The following is a 19,355-nucleotide window of genomic DNA, read 5'->3' as shown; positions in this document are numbered from 1 at the left end:
CGGGGGGCTTATCGGAATCTGGAAGCCCCCTTTAACAAGGTGACCCCCAGATCCCGGCCCCCCCCCTGTGTGAAATGGTAAGGGGGTACAAAAGTACCCCTACCATTTCACGAAAAAAGTGTCAAAAATGTTAAAAATGACAAGAGACAGTTTTTGACAATTCCTTTATTTAAATGCTTCTTCTTTCTTCTATCTTCCTTCATCTTCTGGTTCTTCTGGCTCTTCTGGTTCTTCTGGTTCTTCCTCCGGCGTTCTCGTCCAGCATCTCCTCCACGGCGTCTTCTGTCTTCTTCTCCTCGGGCCGCTCCGCACCCATGGCATGGGGGGGAGGCTCCCGCTCTTCTCTTCTTCTCTTCTTCTTTTCTTCTCTTCTTCTCTTCTTCTCTTCTTCATTTTCTTCTCCGGGCCGCTCCGCAATCCATGCTGGCATGGAGGGAGGCTCCCGCTGTGTGACGGCGCTCCTCGTCTGACAGTTCTTAAATAACGGGGGGGCGGGGCCACCCGGTGACCCCGCCCCCCTCTGACGCACGGTGACTTGACGGGACTTCCCTGTGGCATTCCCCGTGACGTCACAGGGAAGTCCCGTCAAGTCACCGTGCGTCAGAGGGGGGCGGGGTCACCGGGTGGCCCCGCCCCCCCGTTATTTAAGAACTGTCAGACGAGGAGCGCCGTCACACAGCGGGAGCCTCCCTCCATGCCAGCATGGATTGCGGAGCGGCCCGGAGAAGAAAATGAAGAAGAGAAGAAGAGAAGAAAAGAAGAAGAGAAGAGCGGGAGCCTCCCCCCCATGCCATGGGTGCGGAGCGGCCCGAGGAGAAGAAGATAGAAGACGCCGCGGAGGAGATGCTGGACGAGAACGCCGGAGGAAGAACCAGAAGAGCCAGAAGAGCCAGAAGAGCCAGAAGAACCAGAAGATGAAGGAAGATAGAAGAAGCATTTAAATAAAGGAATTGTCAAAAACTGTCTCTTGTCATTTTTAACATTTTTGACACTTTTTTCGTGAAATGGTAGGGGTACTTATGTACCCCCTTACCATTTCACACAGGGGGGGGGCCGGGATCTGGGGGTCACCTTGTTAAAGGGGGCTTCCAGATTCCGATAAGCCCCCCGCCCGCAGACCCCCACAACCACCGGCCAGGGTTGTGGGGATGAGGCCCTTGTCCTCATCAACATGGGGACAAGGTGTTTTGGGGGGCTACCCCAAAGCACCCTCCCAATGTTGAGGGCATGTGGCCTGGTACGGTTCAGGAGGGAGGGGGGCCGCACTCTCGTCCCCCCCTCTTTTCCTGCGGCCTGCCAGGTTGCGTGCTCGGATAAGGGTCTGGTATGGATTTTTGGGGGGACCCCACGCCGTTTTTTTTTTTTTTTTTTTGGCGCGGGGTTCCCTTTAAAATCCATACCAGACCTGAAGGGTCTGGTATGGAATTTAGGGGGAACCCCACGTCATTTTTTTTTTTTAATTTTGGCCGGGGTTCCCCTTAATATCCATACCAGACCTGAAGGGCCTGGTATGGAATTTAGGGGGACCCCCACGTCATTTTTTTTTTTAAATTTTGGTTCGGGGTTCCCCTTTGGGGAATTCCCATGCCGTTTTTATCAATGAACTTCTATGTGTATTGTCGGCAATGCAATAGCCGCGGGTAGTTTTAAATGAGTTTTTTCCTTCAAAATGTCATTTTGCTGTCAGACTGTTCTAAACACAGGAAACATGCGCCCCTTTACAGGCACACTATAGACACCCCCCAGGTACGAAATTTAAAGGGATATTACACTTTTATTGATTGACTTTAAGCATTATTAAAATCACTGCTCCTGAAAAAACGGCCGTTTTTAAAACTTTTTTTTGCATTGATCCATGTCCCCTGGGGCAGGACCCAGGTCCCCAAACACTTTTTATGACAATAACTTGCATATTAGCCTTTAAAATTAGCACTTTTGATTTCTCCCATAGACTTTTAAAGGGTGTTCCGCGGCATTCGAATTTGCCGCGAACACCCCAAATTGTTCGCTGTTCGGTGAACTTGCGAACAGCCAATGTTCGAGTCGAACATGAGTTCGACTCGAACTCGAAGCTCATCCCTAATAGCAACATATTAAACCTATTTCTGATATGAAAATGCATGTAATTATTTTTCTACATGGGGAATATTGGTGGAATATTGTTTATAAATATACATAACAACATATTAAACCCATTTTTGATGAGAATATGCATATAATTATATTTCTACATGGGGATTATTGGTGGAATATTGTTTATAAATATACATAGCAACATATATGCATATTCTCTTTAGAAATTAGTTTAATATGTTGCTATGTATATTTATAAACAATATTCCACCAATAATCCCCATGTAGAAATATAATTATATGCATATTCTTATCAGAAATGGGTTTAATATGTTGCTATGTATATTTATAAACAATATTTCACCAATAACCCCCATGTAGAATTATAACTATATGCGTATTCTCATCAGAAATGGGTTTAATATGTTGCTATGTATATTTACAAGCAATATTCCACCAATAATCTCCATGTAGAATTATAATTATATGCATATTCTCATCAGAAATGGGTTTAATATGTTGCTATGTATATTTATAAAAAATATTCCACCAATAATCCCCATGTAGAAAAATAATTACATGCATCTTCATATCATAAATGGGTTTAATATGTTGCTATGTATATTTTTAAACAATATTCCACCAATAATCCCCATGTAGAAAAATAATTATATGCATATTCTCATCAGAAATGGGTTTAATATGTTGCTATGTATATTTATAAACAATATTCCACCAATAATCCCAATGTAGAAAAATAATTATATGCATTTTCTCATCAGAAATGGGTTTAATATGCTGCTATGTATATTTATAAACAATATTCCACCAATAATCCCCATGTAGAAAAATAATTATATGCATATTCTCATCAGAAATGGGTTTAATATGCTGCTATGTATATTTATAAACAATATTCCACCAATAATCCCCATGTAGAAAAATAATTACATGCATATTCATATCATAAATGGGTTTAATATGTTGCTATGTATATTTATAAACAATATTCCACCAATAATCCCCATGTAGAAAAATAATTATATGCATTTTCTCATCAGAAATGGGTTTAATATGTTGCTATGTATATTTATAAACAATATTCCACCAATAATCCCCATATAGAAAAATAATTGTATGCATATTCTCTTTAGAAATGGGTTTAATATGTTGCTATGTATATTTCTAAACAATATTCCACCAATAATCCCCATGTAGAAAAATAATTATATGCATTTTCTCATCAGAAATGGGTTTAATATGTTGCTATGTATATTTATAAACAATATTCCACCAATAATCCCCATGTAGAAAAATAATTATATGCATATTCTCATCAGAAATGGGTTTAATATGCTGCTATGTATATTTATAAACAATATTCCACCAATAATCACCATGTAGAAAAATAATTATATGCATTTTCTCATCAGAAATGGGTTTAATATGTTGCTATGTATATTTATAAACAATATTCCACTAATAATCCCCATGTAGAAAAATAATTATATGCATATTCTCTTTAGAAATGGGTTTAATATGTTGCTATGTATATTTATAAACAATATTCCACCAATAATCCACATGTGGAAATATAATTATATGCATATTCTCACTGGAAATGGGTTTAATATGTTGCTATGTATATTTATAAACAATATTCCACCAATAATTCACATGCAGAAATATAATTATATGCATATTCTCATTGGAAATGGGTTTAATATGTTGTTATGTATATTTATAAACAATATTCCACCAATATTCCCCATGTAGAAAAATAATTACATGCATTTTCATATCAGAAATAGGTTTAATATGTTGCTATTAGGGATGAGCTTCGAGTTCGAGTCGAACTCATGTTCGACTCGAACATTGGCTGTTCGCAAGTTCACCGATATAATTATATGCATATTCTCATTAGAAATGGGTTTAATATGTTGCTATGTATATTTTTAGACAATATTCCACCAATAATCCCCATGTAGAAAAATAATTATATGCATTTTCTCATCAGAAATGGGTTTAATATGTTTCTATGTATATTTTTAAACAATATTCCACCAATAATCCCCATGTAGAAAAATAATTATATGCATATTCTCATCAGAAATGGGTTTAATATGTTGCTATGTATATTTATAAACAATATTCCACCAATAATCCCCATGTAGAAAAATAATTACATGCATATTCATATCATAAATGGGTTTAATATGTTGCTATGTATATTTATAAACAATATTCCACCAATAATCCCCATGTAGAAAAATAATTATATGCATTTTCTCATCAGAAATGGGTTTAATATGTTGCTATGTATATTTATAAACAATATTCCACCAATAATCCCCATGTAGAAAAATAATTATATGCATATTCTCTTTAGAAATGGGTTTAATATGTTGCTATGTATATTTATAAACAATATTCCACCAATAATCCACATGTAGAAATATAATTATATGCATATTCTCATTAGAAATGGGTTTAATATGTTGCTATGTATATTTTTAAACAATATTCCACCAATAATCCCCATGTAGAAAAATTATTATATGCATATTCTCTTTAGAAATGGGTTTAATATGTTGCTATGTATATTTATAAACAATATTCCACCAATAATCCACATGTAGAAAAATAATTATATGCATTTTCTCATCAGAAATGGGTTTAATATGTTGCTATGTATATTTATAAACAATAATCCACCAATAATCCACATGTAGAAATATAATTATATGCATATTCTCATTGGAAATGGGTTTAATATGTTGCTATGTATATTTTTAAACAATATTCCACCAATAATCCCCATGTAGAAAAATGATTATATGCATATTCTCATCAGAAATGGGTTTAATATGTTGCTATGTATATTTATAAACAATATTCCATCAATAATCCCCATGTAGAAAAATAATTACATGCATATTCTCATCAGAAATGGGTTTAATATGCTGCTATGTATATTTATAAACAATATTCCACCAATAATCCCCATGTAGAAAAATAATTATATACATATTTATATCAGAAATAGGTTTAATATATTCCTATGTATGTCTAACTACAATATTCCACCCATAATCCCTATGTAGAAAAAGTATATGCATATTATTATTGTTAATTAAATATGTTCATTGTCGGGTGTTAACATGATATTCCTCCAATAATCCCCGTGAACAATAATAATTCTACCCATATTCCCATCAAAAACAAGTAAAATGTAATTTTTATATTACTTCTGTATCCTGTTGTACAGCTGCATATATATCAGCAAGTGAAGAGTTAAACATTAGCAACTGCTTCTTGCAACATTGTATCAAGCACTGCAGTAAAGAATAACATATTTTGAGAAACAACAGAGTCATTACCATATATATGTGTATATGGTACACTGACATCTAGTGAGAGTTCTCAGTATTGCAGCCAATAATCCAATCATCCCATCATCCCAATATGCAGTTTAGTACGTCCCATTTTCCTCTGATAATTCATCACAACGTTTTGATTTCTCAAGCAAAGCTCCCCCAATGGTAACTGCATGCAATTTTAAATTTACTGTCTCAGTGTCTGATTTTCTGGTTTTGTAACCTCTGACAAACCTTGTTGCTATTATCAAATGCACTCTGTAACTGCGCAATTTCCTCAACCTTACCATTCAAAGAACTTTCCATTGTTAAACAGCAAGATAACAAGCCCTGCACAATACAACCTTTTCTTTTACTTTCTGAAATTTTGCTATCAAAGACATTTTTCTCTAAAAATTCCTTCATCATAGTCCACGTCTGCTTACATTTTTCTGGAATTTCATATGGACCGCCATGACGCTTAATACATTTTAATACCCATCTGTTAACTTTATCAGAACTGACACTAGCTTCACACTGAGTAAGCATTTTGACTATATAACTAATAATTTAAAGAAAAAGGTAATATTTTACTCACAGCATCAGTTACTCCTTCAGCTTCCAGTTCAGGTCTTCTGGTACATGACACAGTCCTTTTTTTGTTGTTTCCAGTCTCCAGAGAATAATTCTGGGGTTCCCAACTTGTTAAGTTTTGTAGATCAGACTCTCTTACGTCACAGCCAGACATTAGAGTCACAGCACAGCTCTTGGTTCTTCATCAGACTTCTGTCCACCTCACAGGATTGTTGTCAACACCGAAGTCCAAAAATGCTCTTCTGGTCACTTGAAAGGCACCAATGTAGTGATATATGATATGTCGTGTATAATGGGTAATTAATTAGTAGTTATTATAATGATGATTTAAGTACTCTTCCGCAGCAACCCAATTCTTCCAGAGAGATGCACTTTATTGACTTCCAACACAGAACAAGGTCCAAAGTCCACAGATAACAAAAAAATCCGACAGAGGAAATATAATTTAGAGTTCCATGTTCCTAGATCTACGCCTTCATAGTCATACACAGACAAGACTATACTATAGACTGAACGCCATGTTATAGTCACTAGACACTGAATGGCTGAGCAATTTGATTGGCCGTTTCCATACAGGCCTTTGATATGCTTTAGTCTTTCAGACAGACAACAACCCCCAGCCGTGAACAGCTGCAGTCATAAACCGCCCCAATCTGCACTCCCGCATATCAACATCAACAAGTCTCCTTTGATATGTGTAATTAGATTAGATTAACAGATATCACCTGAACACCTTTTTGAGTCTTGCAATACCTACATCCCTAATCTGTATTCTTGCATATTAACATCAACAAGTCCCCCCTGATATATTAGCACCCCAGGAGGGAGCCTCCGCTAGGCCAACCCAAAACACTCCTTGATCCCATTGTTAATCCCATCAATAAATACTTCTTCTATGGTCCTTTAAACAATGTACCCTTTGAAATGTTCAATTAGGTTAACAGGCCATACCTCACACACCTAGGTAGGCTTGCATAAGATAAACATATCAAAGGGACATCAGCTGTTGTATTAAAATTGAGTTGGCTTGGACAAATCAACCATCGTCATCATACTGTATGTGTACATACATATAATAATATAATGTCCCACATAAATCAGTGAACATATTACAACAGCGATGCTGTTCAGTCGGCCTCTGCAACAGTCCATCCTATGCCCAGTGAGCTTCCTGCTTCTTGTTCAGGACCTTCTGTAACCTGGCCTTACCCTACTGCTACTACGTCCGTTCAAACCTGTTTAAGAGGCTCAATCCATTCTTTGGATAGGCTGCCTCATTCGGCCAGGTGGGGTTTTCAATCTTTTGTTCAGGGCTCTCTGCATTCTGTTTGTGTTTCAGCTATCCAGCTTAACTTTTGTAACACGTCACCTTCTAACTAACCTGACCTCAGGGATCCACTGACCTCTACCCAGTCTGATGAGCCTGTGTTTGATGTCCAGCTCATCTTTAAGGGTCTGGGGGACCCTGCTCAGACTTCTGATGGTCTTCTCGTGCCCTTACCCATTTCTAAAAAGCCTTTAGTCCTCAATAAGTCCTTTCGTCCTCTCCCTACCTCAGGTCCGGTCTCTGAGGATAATCTAAAGTACGAGGTTAGTCAAGTTTTGGATTCCCAGCTCCGTAAAGGCATTCTTCAGTACCTCGTACATTGGAAAGGGTTTGGTCCTGAGGAAAGGTCTTGGATCACTGCATCTGAGGTCTTTGCTCCTCGTCTATTGAGGAGGTTCCATCTGGAGTTTCCCTTTAAGCCTGGGCACAGGCAGGGGAGGGGGAGGCCTCATAAGAGAAGGGGTACTGTCATGGTTATGCAATAGAGTTTGTCTGTCAACTTACCTGTCTCCATGTGTTCATCTCTAGAGACCAGCTGACCCTCACCTGACTGCTTTTGTAAACTCTCCTCTACCATGGCTCCACCCCAGCTCCTATCAGGGAACCCTATATTAACCTGTGCACTGCAAGCCAGCAGTGCTGATCAACCATTGTGTGTTAGCTTTCATGTGTACTTGCCGTGTGTCCTACATCTGATTCCAGTTACCGACTTTGGCCTGTTCTTAACTATTCCTGTCTGCTCGTGACCCTGACCTTTGGCGTGTCCCGACCATCCCTGTTTGCCTGTGTCCCTGAACCTTGGCGTGAACTCTGTTGTCCTTGTCTGCTTGTGGCCCCGACCTTGGCTTGTCCCTTACTTTCCTTGTTGTTCCAGCCTGCTGCCTCCTTCCTCTTCACCTGTAGTCTACCGTGAGCATGAGCTGTGAGACCCTGGGGGCTGCAACCTGGAGTCAGACTGCAGCACAGTCCATCCTCACCACTAGAGGCTCTGGTGAACACCTGCTGGCTCTTAGACTCCGCGCCCTGGGGAATCTATGCTCTAGGTCCCAGTGGGATCTGTGCCAGTGATCCAGTAGACCTTCTTCCTGAACCTCCCAGGGTTCAATCCGCAGCAGTCAGTCCTAGGGTCCACGACCTAGCGGTGCACTTCTGACTCCTACAGAGTGCATCTGTCACCTAGCCTCAAGGTCACCTGACAGTGATCTGCAGTGCATTAAATATATATACAGTATCCTACATATATATATATATATATATATATCCACTGCATTCCAGTCTAGCCAAGCCTATATCTGACTACAGGTCATCCCTGGTGTTCATTTTCAAATACACTTTCAGGCAGGCAGACAGGCGATTCAGTGATCTACAGTGCATTAAATATATATACAGTCTCCTACATATATATATATCCACTGCATTCTAGTCTAGCCAAGCCTATATCTGACTACAGGCCATTCCTGATGTACGTTTTCAAATACACTTTCAGGCAGGCAGGCAGGTGATTCAGTGAGCTGCAGTGCATAAAATATATATACAGTCTCCTACATATATATCCACAGCATTCTAGTCTAGCCAAGCCTATACCTGACTGCAGGCCATTGCTGGTGTACGTTTTCAAATATACTTTCAGGCAGGCAGGCAGGTGATTCAGTGATCTGCAGTGCATTAAATATATATACAGTCTCCTACATATATATATCCACTGCATTCCAGTCTAGCTAAGCCTATATCTGACTGCAGGCCATTCCTGATGTACGTTTTCAAATACACTTTCAGGCAGGCAGGCAAGTGATTCAGTGATCTGCAGTGCATTAAATATATATACAGTCTCCTACATATATATATCCACTGCATTCTAGTCTAGCCAAGCCTTTATCTGACTGCAGGCCATTCCTGGTGTACGTTTTCAAATACACTTTCAGGCAGGCAGGCAGGTGTTATAGTGATCTGCAGTGCATTAAATATATATACAGTCTCATATATATATATATATATATATATATATATATATATATATATATATATAATATCTATCCAGTGCATTCTAGTCTAGCCAAGCCTATATCTGACTGCAGGCCATTCCTGGTGTACTTTTTCTAGTAAACCTCAGGTGGTGTTTTGCTAATAAAAGTTTACAGCATGTCTGGAAGGCCACCAAGGAGAGGCAGACACTAACAAGCTACTAAAAGTGGGCAAGCAGGCTCTGTGTCTACAGCCAACAGTGCTGGTCATGGACACGGTGCATCCTCAGCACGTGGCCATGGGGCAGACTTGTCCTTTTTTTCGGCAGCTGGCCGTGTTGATCCACAACATGCAGAAGAGTTGGTAGAGTGGATAACTAAGCAGTCCTCATCCTCCTCATCCTCCTCATCCTCTGACACCTAGGCTCAGAGTAGTTTGCCTGCCAATGCAGCTGCCAAAGTGGCCTATTCCATTGGCTCAATGTCATCAGTCACTCCTTCCCTAGCCCCACCATCATGCACAGAGGAGTCCCCCAAACTGTTCGACCACAGTGTCGGGTACATGCTGCAGGAGGATGCGCAGTGTTTTGAAGGATCCGATGATGGTACCCAGATTGAGGAAGGCAGTAACGTGAGCCCAGAGAGAGGGGGTGCCCAAGAAGGACAAGAAACTGGCAGTCATGTTCCCCCAGCTGCAGCATACTGCCAGGTTTGCTCCAGTGACGAGGAGGGATGGGATGATGAGGTCACTGACTCTACGTGGGTGCCTGATAGAAGAGAGGAGGAGGAGGCACATCTCCAACTAGGCAGGATGCCCACCAGGGGCCAGCTTAAGGGCAGCCACCTGACTGCATCACACCGCAGAGCTCCGCATGTGCAGGGCGCTGCTGACTCCGCTCGTATTTTGAAAAGTTCTTTGGTGTGGGCCTTTTTTAATACATGTGCAGCAGATTGCACTGTTGCTGTTTGCAACATATGTCTGAAGCGTATCAAGCATGGCCAAAACAGCAGCCGCTTGGGCACCACATGCTTGACCAGACATATGTCGACCTCCCACGTAGTCTGTTGGCAACAGTACTTAAAAGACCCACACCAAAGAACAAGGGGGACCTTTCCTTGCTCCTCATCAGCTGGGATCTCCAACCCCACTATACCTTCATTCCTCTCAGAAACCTGCACTGAGAGGAGTGAAGGTGTAGAATTAGGTTTGCCAAGTGCTTGCAAGCAAGCTGCTATTGCTACACCAACATCCGATTGTAGCAGGCAAATTTCCCTACCCCAGTTGCTAAACCGTAGAAAGAAATTTGGCCCCAGCCATCCACATGCTCAGCGGCTGAATGCTAGCTTGGCTGAATTGCTAGCACTCCAACTGCTGCCTTTTCAGCTGGTAGACTCTGCCCCCTTTCAAGAATTTGTGGAATGTGCGGTAAATCAGTGGCAGGTTCCCAAACACCATTTCTTTTCACGGAAGGCCATTCCGGCTCTCCACCGGCATATGGAAGGCAATGTCTTGGCCTCGTTGGACAGGGCAGTCAGCAGTAAGGTGCATATTACCGCTGACTCATGGTCCAGCAGGCATGGACAGGAACGTTACCTTTCTTTCATGGCACACTGGGTAACTCTGCTGGCAGCTGGGAAAGATGCAGGACAGGGTGCAGTATTGTTGGAGCTTGTTCCGTCACCACACCTCCAAAATGTTAGTAGTGGTGATTCTGCCACACCTCTCTCCTCCACCCCCTCCTCTTCTTCTTCCTCTATGGCTTCTTCCTGTCACCATTTGAGGAGGTCACGAGGTTGGTGAGCAGTAACCGTGCATGCATCCGTGATACTGTCCCTCTTGTCTTCCTGTTGGAGCACACGTTTCGTGGAATAATGGACAGTGCACTTGAAGCAGAACAGAAGGAGGAAGAGGAGGACTTCCTTACCTCTCAAGGCCCCCTTTATCCAGACAGTATTCCTGCAGGCCTGCCGATCACACAGGAAGAGGAGGAGGATGAGGATTGTGTCGGCATGGAGGTGGAGCCTGGCACTCAGCATCAGCAGCAGTCTTCAAGGGATCATTCTCAGTCCCCAGAAACCAATGGACTTGTACGTGGCTGGGAGGAGGTGGCTGTGGATCATGTCATCCTTAGTGACCCAGAGGACTCCGGATCGAATGCTTCAGCAAACTTTCACTGCATGGCCTCCCTGATTCTGCAAAGCCTGCGAAAGGACCCTCAGATTTGTGGCATCAAGGAGAGGGATCATTACAGGTTTGCAACCCTTCTTGATCCATGTTACAAGGGTTGTGGAACTTATCCAGCCTTCTCAGAGGGAGCAGAGGATGAAACATCTTTGGGAGGCCTTGCAGAAAGGTTTGTGCAATGCGTTTCCAGAGCCTGGGAGGTTACAATTTTCTGGTCCTCCTGGACAACATGTTGCTGTGATTCGGTCAGTCACAGAAGCAGCAGTGGAGAAGGTGGCCATCTGACCGATGCGTTCAGACAATTCTTTAGTCCTCAGCCCCAAGGTCTAATCGGTTCCAGCAACCATTGCCAGCATCTGATTTACATGGTGCAGGAATACCTAGGGGCAAGATCAGACTTCGAGACCTTTCCAACCGAAAATCCACTGGGTTACTGAGTCTTGAGGATGGATCACTGGCCAGAGCTTGCACAATATGCAATTGAGCTGCTGGCCTGTCCTGCATCCAGCGTTCTTTCTGAATGCACATTCAGTGCTGCTGGAAGCGTTGTAACCAATCACAGAGTGCGCCTGTCCACAGTTGATCGGCTCACTTTCATAAAAATGAATCAGTTTTGGATCACCAGCTACCAAGCACCTGATGCTGATATAACCGATTAATTTTTCTATGAATGTGGGATCCCTTGAAGACTGCCTATGCTGAGTGACTATCCTGTTATGCTGAGTGACTATCCTATTCCTCCTCAATGTTCATGTTGATAGCTTCTAAGAACATTTTTGTTTCAGGGCACCACCACCAGTGCCTAAGGCCCAATTTTTCTGCCCCTGTTTAACAGGGGCATATAATTATAATTTTTGCTGTAATATTTCGCAGCAGGGCTCGTTCTTGCGCTCAACTAGAGTATCGTGGAGGGGTTGCAGTGTTGTGGAACCACCACCAGTGCCTAAGGCCCAATTTTTCTGCCCCTGTTTAACAGGGGCGTGAAATTACAAATTTTGCTGTAATATTTCACTGCAGGGTTCATTCCTGTGCTCAACTAGAGTATCTGTGAGGGGTTGCAGTGTTGTGGCACCACCACCAGTGCCTAAGGCCCAATATTTCTGCCCCTGTTTAACAGGGGCATGTAATTACAATATTTGCTCTAATATTTCACAGCAGGTCCCGTTCCTGCGCTCAACATGAGTATCTGTGAGGCTTTACAGTGTTGTGCCACCACCACCGCCTAAGGCCCAATTTTTCTGCCCCTGTTAACAGGGGCATGTCATTACAATTTTTGATCTAATATTTTACAGCAGGGCCCGTTCCTGCACCCACCAAGAGTAACTGTGAGGGCTTACAGTGTTGTGGCACCACCACCACCAAAGGCCCAATTTTTCTGCCCCTGTTTAACAGGGGCATGTAATTACAATTCTTGATATAATATTTCACAGCAGGGCCCGTTCCAGCGCCCACCAAGAGTAACTGTGAGGGCTTACAGTGTTCTGGTACCACCAACACCTAAGGCCCAATTTTACGCAGAGTATATATGGCAGGCTGTATAGTTTAATACAGGTGGTCCCCTACTTTCAAACATCTGACTTACAAATGACTCCTACTTACAAGCGGAGGGAGACAACAGGAAGTGAGAGGAAATCTACCCCTAAGAAGGGAAATTCTCTCCTGTAAGAGTTAATATGGGAAAAAGGTGTCTCCACTGATGCTTTATCACTAATCCTTGTTTCCCTAATAACTCCAAATTTTCAAAATCCAATTGTCATTGGGACAGAAAGTGAGGTGAAATCTTCTGAACAGGGGCACAGACAACAGAACAAATGTTAACGGGGTGATAACCCTTCCCTATATTACCCAAAAAGCTTAAAAATTGATTTTTTGGCTGGAGCTACACTTACAAAATGTACCTGTTCCAAATTTCAAACAGATTATACTTAAAAACAAACCTACAGTCCCTGGTTTGTTTGAACCGCATGTATACTGCTGTTCAGAGTATATAGGGCCGGGGGGCCCCACGCCTTTTCTTTTTTTAATTTGGGTACGGGGTCCCCCTTAATATCCATACAAGACCCAAAGGGCATGGTAATGGGCTGGGGGGGTACCCATGCCGTTTTTCTCAATAATTTTCATCCATATTGCCAGGACTCGACATTACATTGCAGCCGCAAGCAGTTTTGTATGACTTTTATTCCTTTAGAAATGTCATTTTGTGCAGGGACGGTTCTAAACATGGGAAACACGCGCCACTTTACAGGCATACTATAGTCACCCCCCAGGTACGACATTTAAAGGAATATTTCACTTTTATTTTTTTCACTTTAAGCATTATTAAAATCACTGCTCTGAAAAAAGTCTGTTTTTAAAACTTTTTTTTGCATTGATACATGTCCCCTGGGGCAGGACCCAGGTCCCCAAACACTTTTTAGGACAATAACTTGCATATTAGACTTTAAAATTCGCACTTTTGATTTTTCACATTCGGGTCCCATAGACTTTAACAGTGTTCGGTCCGTTCGCATGTTCTGCCGCGAACCGAACCGGGGGGTGTTCGGCTCATCTCTAGTAGAGGCGTACCCAAAAAGACTTGCAGCTGTAATTGCAGCAAAAGGTGGTTCTGCAAAGGATTGACTCGGGGGGCTGAACACAAATGCACGCCACACTTTTCAGATATTTTTTTGTAAAAAATTTGAAAACCATTTATCATTTTCTTTCCACTTCACAATTATGTGCCACTTTGTGTTGGTCTATCACATAAAATCTAAAAATAATACATTTATGTTTTTGGTTTGTACATGACAAAACGTGGAAAATGTCAAGGGGTATGAATACTTTTTCAAGGCACTGTAAGTACAGTAGTGAGATTTTGTTTATAAAGAATGAGTCATTGTGTTGTCTGACCTTCATAAATTGTATGAATTGCGTCTTCCAAGCCTTGGCAACAGTTTGGCAGCCAGCAGGATCTGCTGCCAATCTTCCTCAGCCTGGTGTCCTTTAGGTCTTTTTCCCACTTGGAAATGTAAATATGAGCTGTACTGTACTTGTAGTACTTACACTACTGTACTTACAGTGCCTTGAAAAAGTATTCATACCCCTTGACATTTTCCATGTTTTGTCATGTACAAACCAAAAACATAAATGTATTTTTTTTAGATTTTGGTGTTAAAGGAAAAGTCCAGCCTGAACTTTTTAGGCTGGACTTCACCTAAGGGTTACAGGAGTGCAATCCCTTTTGGACCTCTGTGACCATTTTTCAGCGGAGAGCGGTCTGAAGTCAGCTCTTCGTTGACGTCACTGTAATCAGTCAAGGCAGCGCGTTATCCTGACTTAGGAAGTCGGGAACCGCAAGTCTGGTGGCAGTCTCAGCCTCTCAGTGAGCCAATGAGACGGCCGCTCCCCGCCCCTCCTCAGGTCAGCACTGCAATGAGCGTGGAGGAGCAGAGCAGGAGAGATGCTGACTGACAGTCAGCAGCTTTCCGCTCGAGGTGAGAGAACCGAGCCATCGGCTATGTTCGGTGGCTCAGTTCTCAGTAAATAGGCGGCGGGGAACAGCAGGATCGGTCTAATGCTGTATCCACCTAGGTAAGTGTTATGTACCTTGTAGTAGAGCCTGACTTGTAGGAGGAGACCTCTCTTACAGTCCTGGCTCAGGAGCCACTGTAGTGGGAAAAGTGGCCTCGAGAACACAGTGAGGTAGGGTAGGAGTTCCTGTGAGATCTGTGATAGTTGGCACAGATGGATGGGCGATAAGCCACCAGATGGGCCCAGAATGCCGGTGTCAGCAGAAGTAGATGCAGGTCAGTGACCCGGTGAGCTGAAAGGCACAGGAGTAGCGGCAGGCTGGAGCAGGGTGAGACAAGCCGGGTCAAACACAGGTAATCAACAGAGCAGAACAGCATGCTGGAGCAAGGTGAGACAAGCCGGATCAAACACAGGTAGTCAGTCAGAGTAGGCTGTAAGATGGAGCAGGCTCAGGTGAACAGGCAGAGGTTAGCAACAGGATATCAAGCAAGAAAGTCTTTAGCAGAGTCAGGCAAGCTGAGGTCAGGATTGGAGATATCAGGTAAGTCAACAGAGCCAGGTCAATACAGGTGATCAGATGGCAGGTAGAGGTTTCAGGACACAGTAAGCTGCAGATCAAACAGCACTGCACTTATGCAGCTGCTGATCTTTTAAAGGCCCATTGGTGCCAAGCAGTGTCTAGCGCTCACACACGCATCTGGCGCGTGCCCTTGAACATGCACACACATACACACGTCCGACGTGCACCCTTGAGCACATGCGCACACACACACTGCTGACCAGCTCGTTGGACTGGCACCCGTGTGCGCATGTGTGCACGCATGCACTTCTGTCTTGTCACAGCAATTTCCTGACATTGCCCCCTCCTAATGGGCAGCCTCCAGATGCCTAACTGGCCCTTCTATTCTGGATGGGCAAGAAAAAAAGCACAAATCAACCTTCTTGCGTGAATGTTACATTCGGGCTCCCAGGAATTGTCTTTCGGGCCATACCCTTTCCACTTAATTAGGCACTGTACTTCATTTCACCGTCTCCTACAATCTAGGATGGCCTCTACTTCGTACTCCTCACTTCCGTCAACCAGAACAGGTTCTGGAGATCTGGACCCTCTGTCAGGAAAGAGGTCAGATACTGCAGGCTTTAACAATGAGACATGAAACTCTTAATGAGTGAGGTAAGGATAGTTCACACGATACCTCGTTAAGTCTCTTCTTCACTGGGAATGGTCCTATGAACTTGGGTGCCAATTTTTTCGAAGGACATGCCAACCTAAGATTAGTCATAAAGAGACATAGCTGGTTGCCCAGCTGCAGATTCAATTCACCCCTCTTTCTGTCCGCCTGAGCCTTTGCCACTGCCTCCAGCAACATCCAATTATTGCGACTGAGGAAGTCCACTGTGTTCTGGACTGCTGGGACTAAAGATTCTGGAAAAAAGTCAGGTAAAAATGACAGGTGAAAACCATAATTAGCGAAGTAAGGGGACTGCCCCATAGCAGAATGACTGGCATTATTGTAGGTAAATTCTGCTAGGGGCAGTAAGGACACCCAATCGTCTTGAACAAATGTCGTGAAACATCTAAGATATTGCTTGAGGGTCTGGTTTGTCCTCTCTGTCTGCCCGTTGGTTTGGGGGTGGTAGGCTGAGGACAAAGCTAGTTCAATTTTCAAGGTTTCACATAAAGCTCTGCAGAAGCGTGAAGTGAATTGCACTCCTCTATCCGATACGATGTTTGCAGGAACTCCGTGTAATCTGCCAATTTCTTTAACAAATACTTGGGCAGTTTCCATAGCCGATAGGGTACCTCTTAACGGCAGGAAATGGACCATTTTGGACAATCGATCCACAACTAAGAAGATTGCAGTACATCCTTCAGAACATGGAAGCTCTACTATAAAATCCATGGAGATCATCCTTCATGGTCTATCAGGAACGGGTAAAGGTTTCAACAGTCCCCAGGCCCGACTTCTTGCCGTTTTATTCTGAGTGCAGACAGGGCATGAGTTAACATACTTTTTGCAGAACTCCTCCAGACCAGGCCACCAGAATGTGCGTCGTACCAGCTGAAGGGTCTTATGGACACCAAAGTGACCTGCAGCGGATGATCATGAAGGAGCTTCAATACCCCAACTCGTACATCCTCTGGAACAAAGATTTGACTCCCCCTCCAAAGTAGGTCCTCCTTAGGTGTCAGGGTGACCCCAGAGGGTTTAGAAATGTCCATGGAGGCTTCTTTGAGTCGCGAGAGGAGATCTGTTTGTAGAAGCAGAAAGTTGCCTGCAGGTAAGATAGTGTCTTGAACAGATATATCCTTGGGGTTGTCATATATACGTGATAAAGCGTCCGGTTTAACATTCTTTGATCCAGGTCGGTAAGTAATTTGGAAGGTGAAAAGAACAGGGCCCATCGACCTTGCCGTCGTTTCAGCCGTCTAGCAGATCTTAAGTAGTCTTTTATGGTCAGTGTATATTAATACTGGATGGACGACACCTTCCAACAAGTATCTCCACTCCTCCAATGCTACCTTGATGGCAAGTAATTCTCGATCTCCAACATCATAATTTCTCTCTGCAAGAGAAAGTATCCATGAGAAAAAAGCCACAGAATGCATTAAGTCTTTGATACCCTGAAGTTGAGAAATAACCGCCCATACTGCTATTTTGGATGCATCCACTTCAAGGATGTAGGGCAGTGATGTATCAGGATGGCTGAGGATCGGGGCTGAGGTAAAAAGTCTCTTGAGTGTGAAATGGAAATTTGGCTGCACACAGAGCACACAGCCAAATCTCCTGTTTCTAATAATAATAACAATTTCATCTAATGATATAAATGCATCTCACCTTCTGATCGTATGCCATCCTCTGGTGTAGCCCTCCTCTGGTGTGTGCCCCTTTCCCCACACACAGACACAACACATCCTTACGTTTTCAGCTCAGCATCTCACTGCCAGCCAGCCCCCCCCCCCCCTGCCGAGCAGTCTCCTGGCTCTTTATTAGCATAACAGGAAGTCCCAAAACTCGAAGGTTGGGCTTCCAACGGCCAAACACCTCTTACAAAGCTTGTGACCTCACAGGAAATGAACACATAAGGACATGACCAAATAAAGACATATATACATTCAAAATAGAAATGCAGTAGTGACGTGTGCTGGCTTTGAACACGACCGTGTGCACACTCATAATTTTCATATAGTTTTGCTATAGTTCCCATGTACGCAGACATGTATGCTCGGAGTCATTAATGCAGTCGCCATGAGGTGGCCAAGCTCTTGGTGAATGCATAATCTAACATCCCTAAAAGAGCAACAGATCTGCCATGTCCACGGGAAGGTTTCCACGTCCAATGGTCTTCCACCAACGTCTGTATGTGCGAATACCCTCACATGAGAGTATTGCAGCAAAACTGACACTGGGGGCATCTGACAACATACATTCATAACATTTTCCACAACAGCTCCTCCTCTTTGTCATATCCTCCCATGTGTCCCTCGATGAATCTTGATCTTATTCTTACACCTGGAAATGTATCAGTCCTTACAGTCCATATGAGTCCATAAATAGAAAAACACGGCGACTCTGCTCTTCAGGAGGAATGACTTCTAGGGAGGACACGACATGGTGAGCTGTAGTAATCGCCGGTCGGTTTGGGATCCTCTGTGTCTTGTACGTGGGTCGGGCTTTGGGGCATCTCATCAGGGAAGATGTGGTCATCTGCTCAGGCTCTGGTCACACGTCCAATCAGGCAACAGGAGCACCTCATCATGGCATATAGAAGGAATAGAGACAAAAAACAACATGAGTATATATACCCCTACTTCCTTCACTATGATCCGCTGTAAAATAAAAATGAAATCCCCAACGATTCCCAAACCCTTAAAAAGATTCCAACCTTCACTAGCTATAGCTCTATCTTTGCCTTGCAGGGATCTAAGCCTTATCCATATGGGCCTGATCTTTGTCACTACTATCCCCGATCCAGATATAACAATCTTTACTTATGAATTCCCAGAAACCCTCTTGGACTGTGGGAACTTCCTTGTAGCTTCAACAGTTACATGCAAGCTTTTCATAAGCTCAAGCCCCCACCGTGTACAAGCAATTCCCTTCCAGCTGTCCCTACCAGTCTTACCTTCTCTCGCGCCATCAGATCCTCACGATCGGTTGCGACATAAGATGCTGGGACGAGTTTCACCAGCACACATGAACCTCTTGCCTTACGGGAAATTACCTTATAAGCTGTAGATCCGCATTAATACCAAACTACAGTTGAAGCACACTTGTGGACTACCTAGTTATCCCGATACCAAAGCTGGCAAGAACCAGAGCTATTGTTAAAATTATAATTAATTT

General features: G+C 43.0%; 1 protein-coding gene across 2 annotated transcripts in view; it reads left to right on the top strand.

The window, feature by feature from the left end:
- CACNA1I (calcium voltage-gated channel subunit alpha1 I) overlaps positions 1-19,355 on the top strand; it is a 3,871,666-nt gene that overhangs the window by 1,748,298 nt on the left and 2,104,013 nt on the right. The window lies entirely within an intron of this gene.

The sequence above is a fragment of the Aquarana catesbeiana genome, linkage group LG07, assembly GCF_042186555.1.
Source record: "Aquarana catesbeiana isolate 2022-GZ linkage group LG07, ASM4218655v1, whole genome shotgun sequence".
Lineage (NCBI taxonomy): Eukaryota > Metazoa > Chordata > Amphibia > Anura > Ranidae > Aquarana > Aquarana catesbeiana.
The sequence above is the reverse complement of the archived record's forward strand: the minus strand, read 5'-3'. Positions and strand labels throughout refer to the sequence as shown.